A 4,857-nucleotide genomic window follows, 5' to 3' on the forward strand; every position below is an offset into this window, starting at 1 on the left:
GCCCACTTGTGCTTCCAGATTTCTAATGGAAGACCTTGTTTCTTTCATGAAACTTACAGTGGCCTTAGATAGATCAGAGACTAGATTTGCTAAATTAGAAGCATTTTGTTCAGAGTTCTCTGTCTGTTGCTGAGTTGATGATGGAAAAGGCTTGCTATTGCTAAACCTGTTTCTTCCACCATTATTAAAGCCTTGTTGGGGCTTTTGATCCTTCCATGAGAAATTTGGATGATTTCTCCATGTTGAGTTATAGGTGTTTCCATAAGGTTCACCTAAGTAATTTACCTCTGCTATTGCAGGGTTCTCAGGATCATAGGCTTCTTCTTCAGAAGATGCCTCTTGAGTACTGTTGGATGCAGCTTGCATTCCATGCAGACTCTGAGAAATCATATTGACTTGCTGAGTCAATATTTTGTTCTGAGCCAATATGGCATTCAGAGCATCAACCTCAAGAACTCCCTTCTTCATAGGCGTCCCATTGCTCACAGGATTCCTTTCAGAAGTGTACATGAACTGGTTATTAGCAACCATGTCAATGAGTTCTTGAGCTTCTGCAGGTGTTTTCTTTAGGTGAATGGATCCACCTGCAGAAGTGTCCAGTGACATCTTTGATAGCTCAGATAAACCATCATAGAATATATCCAGGATGGTCCATTCTGAAAGCATGTCAGAAGGACACTTTTTGGTCAACTGTTTGTATCTTTCCCAAGCTTCATAGAGAGATTCACCTTCTTTCTGTCTGAAGGTTTGAACATCAGCTCTAAGCTTGCTCAGCTTTTGAGGAGGAAAGTACTTGGCTAAGAAAGCCGTGACCAGCTTATCCCAAGAGTTCAGGCTGTCTTTGGGTTGAGAATCCAACCATAATCTAGCTCTGTCTCTTACAGCAAAAGAGAAAAGCATGAGCTTGTAGACTTCAGGATCTACTCCATTAGTCTTAACAGTATCACATATCTGCAAGAATTCAGTTAAGAACTGAAAAGGATCTTCAGATGGAAGTCCATGAAACTTGCAGTTCTGCTGCATCAGAGAAACTAATTGAGGTTTCAGCTCAAAGTTGTTTGCTCCAATGGCAGGAATGGAGATGCTTCTTCCATGTAGATTGGAATTAGGTGCAGTAAAGTCACCAAGCATCTTCCTTACATTATTATTTTCGGCTGCCATCTCCTCTTCCTGTTCGAAAATTTCTGAAAGGTTATCTCTGGATTGTTGTATTTTAGCTTCTCTTAATTTTCTCTTCAGAGTCCTTTCAGGTTTTGGATCTGCTTCCACAAGAATGTTCTTGTCCTTGCTCCTGCTCATATGACAAAGAAGAAGGCACAGAAAAATAATAATAATAATGGAGATCCTTTATACCACAGTATAGGGATTCCTGTGTGAGTGGAAGAAGAGGGGGAGACAAAGAATGTAATATAATGGAAGAAACACAACTGTGAGGATGGAAGAGAGGTGAGATGAGATGTTAGGATATGAATGAATAAATAGAATGAGATGGGGGAGGGATAATTTTTCGAAAATTATTTTGAAAAAGAGTTAGTGATTTTCGAAAATGGTTTTTGAAAAATGTTAGTAATTTTCGAAAATTTTTGAAATCAAAAATAAAAATAAAAATAATTAGTTAATTAAAAAGAAATTTTTGAAAAAAGGGGGAGATATTTTCGAAAATTAGAAAGAGAGAATTAGTTAGGTGGTTTTGAAAAAGATAAGAAACAAACAAAAAGTTAGTTAGTTAGTTGAAACAAATTTTGAAAAGATAAGAAGTTAGGAAGTTAGAAAAGATATTTTAAAAAGATATTTTTTTGAAAAAGATAAGATAAGTAGATATTTTTGAAAAAATATGATTGAAATTAGTTTTGAAAAAGATTTGATTTTTAAAATCACAATTAATGACTTGATTCATAAGAAATCACAAGATATGATTCTAGAACTTAAAGTTTGAATCTTTCTTAACAAGCAAGTAACAAACTTCAAATTTTTGAATCAAAACATTAATTGTTTATGTTATTTTCGAAAATTTGGTATAAAAATAAGAAAAAGATTTTTGAAAAATATTTTTGGAATTTTCGAGAATAACTAAGAATTTTGAAAAAAGATTTGATTTTTGAAAAAGATTTTGAAAAAGATAAGATTTTCAAATTGAAAATTTGATTTGACTCATAAGAAACAACTTTGATTTTTAAAAATTTTTGAAAAAGTCAACTCAATTTTCGAATTTGATGAGAGAAAAAAGGAAAGATAATTTTTTGATTTTTAAAATTTTTATGAAAAACATGAAAATTATGCAATGCATGAAATTTTTAGATCAAAACAATGAATGCATGCAAGAATGCTATGAATGTCAAGATGAACACCAAGAACACTTTGAATGTCATGGTGAACATCAAGAACATAATTTTGAAAAATTTTTAATGCAAAGAAAACATGCAAGACACCAAACTTAGAATTCTTTAATGCTTAGACACTAAGAATTCAAGAATGCATATGATAAACATGAAAAGACACAAAACAAAAAATCATCAAGATCATACAAGAAGACTTACCAAGAACAACTTGAAGATCATGAAGAACACTATGAATGCATGATATTTTCGAAAAAATGCAAGATGCATATGCAAGTGACACCAAACTTATGATATGACTCAAGACTCAAATAAGAAACACAAAATATTTTTGATTTTTATGATTTTCTAATTTTTTTGGAATTTTTTTTTCGAAAAATTCATTGAAAAAAGAAAAATAAGGATTCCAAAATTTTTAATATGAATTCCAGGAATCTTGCCATGTTAGTCTAAAGCTTCAGTCCAGGAATTAGACATGGCTCACTAGCCAGCCAAGCTTTCAAAGAAAGCTCCAGTCCAAAACACTAGACATGGCCAATGGCCAGCCAAGCTTCAGCAGGTGATCATGGATCAGCAGCAGGTGGATGAGCAACAACTAATTTGCTCTTGATAACAAATTGCAAGCCTCAGTCCAAATGAATTTAGACATGGCTTTACAGCCAGCCAGGCTTCACATGCTTCATGAAACACTAGAATTCATTCTTAAAATTTTGAATAAATTTTTGAAAACATTTTTATTATTTTTTTTTTTCGAAAACAAAAGAGAAATTTTTTTGAAAATATTTTTGAAGGATTTTTGAAAAGAAAACGAAAAGAAAGTTACCCAATCTGAGCAACAAGATGAACCGTCAGTTGTCCAAACTCGAACAATCCCCGGCAACGGCGCCAAAAACTTGGTGTTGTTGCCGGATCAAAACTTGGAACTGGGCACTATTGTTGCTGGACCAAAAGAGAATTTGGCACTGATGTTACCGGACCAAAAGCTTGCCGTAAACTCGAACAATCCCCGGCAACGGCGCCAAAAACTTGGTGCACGAAATTGTGATGTCCAGGCTCGAACAATCCCTGGTAATGGCTCCAAAGCTTGGTGCTTTGATCTTAATTCATAATTGTCACAACTTCAATACAACTAACCAGCAAGTGCACTGGGTCGTCCAAGTAATACCTTACGTGAGTAAGGGTCGAATCCCACAGAGATTGTTGGTATGAAGCAAGCTATGGTCACCTTGTAAATCTCAGTCAGGCAGATATAAAGTGATAATGGTGTTTTCGAATATGATATAATAAAAGAGGGATAGAGATACTTATGTAATTCATTGGTAGGAATTTTAGATAAGCGAATGGAGATGCTTTCGTTCCTCTGAACCTCTGCTTTCCTGCTATCTTCATCCAGTCAATCTTACTCCTTTCCATGGCTGGCTTTATGCAAGGGCATCACCGTTGTCAGTGGCTACATCCCCTCCTCTCAGTGAATAATATGCTCACGCACCCTGTCACGGCACGGCTATTCATCTGTCGGTTCCCGATCATGCTGGAATAGGATTCACCCTCCTTTTGCGTCTGTCACTAACGCCCAGCACTCGCGAGTTTGAAGCTCGTCACAGTCATTCAATCATTGAATCCTACTCAGAATACCACAGACAAGGTTTAGACCTTCCGGATTCTCTTGAATTCCGCCATCATTCTAGCTTACGCCACGAAGATTCTGGTTAGGAGATCTAAGAGATACTCATTCTAGCTTATTTCATGTAGAACAGAAGTGTTTGTCAGGCACGCGTTCATAAGGGAGAAGGATGATGAGCGTCACACATAATCATCACCTTCATCACGTTCTTGGGTGCGAATGGATATCTTAGAAGAGAAATAAGATGATTTGAATAGAAAACAGAAGTACTTTGCATTAATCTTTGAGGAACAGCAGAGCTCCACACCTTAATCTATGGAGTGTAGAAACTCTACCGTTGAAAATACATAAGTGAAAGGTCCAGGCATGGCCGAGATGGCCAGCCCCCTAAAACGTGATCACAGGATCAAAATACAATCCAGGATCCAAAGATGATCAAAAAGATCTAGTAAAAGGTCCTATTTATAATAAACTAGTCACTAGGGTTTACATGAGTAAGTAATTGATGCATAAATCCACTTCCGGGGCCCACTTGGTGTGTGTTTGGGCTGAGCTTAAGTGTAGCACGTGCAGAGGCCATTTGTGGAGTTGAACGCCAGTTTCTGTGCCAGTTTGGGCGTTCAACTCTGGTTTTGGATCCTTTTCTGGCGCTGGACGCCAGATTTGGGCAGAAGGCTGGCGTTTGAACGCCAGTTTACGTCGTCAATTCTTGGCCAAAGTATGGACTATTATATATTTCTGGAAAGCCCTGGATGTCTACTTTCTAACGCAATTGGAAGCGCGCCATTTTGAGTTTTATAGCTCCAGAAAATCCACTTTGAGTGCAGGGAGGTCAGAATCTAACAGCATCAGCAGTCCTTCTTCAACCTCTGAATCTGATTTCTGCTCAAGTCCCTC

General features: G+C 36.8%; 1 non-coding gene across 1 annotated transcript; it reads left to right on the plus strand.

Moving 5' to 3' along the window:
- The first annotated feature begins 660 nt into the window (after window positions 1-660).
- LOC112781633 (small nucleolar RNA R71) lies at window positions 661-768 on the plus strand. The gene has a single exon (XR_003192398.1). It is a non-coding gene; the product is annotated as a small nucleolar RNA R71 (small nucleolar RNA).
- The last annotated feature ends 4,089 nt before the right edge of the window (window positions 769-4,857 follow it).

The sequence above is a fragment of the Arachis hypogaea genome, chromosome 19, assembly GCF_003086295.3.
Source record: "Arachis hypogaea cultivar Tifrunner chromosome 19, arahy.Tifrunner.gnm2.J5K5, whole genome shotgun sequence".
NCBI classification, from domain to species: domain Eukaryota; kingdom Viridiplantae; phylum Streptophyta; class Magnoliopsida; order Fabales; family Fabaceae; genus Arachis; species Arachis hypogaea.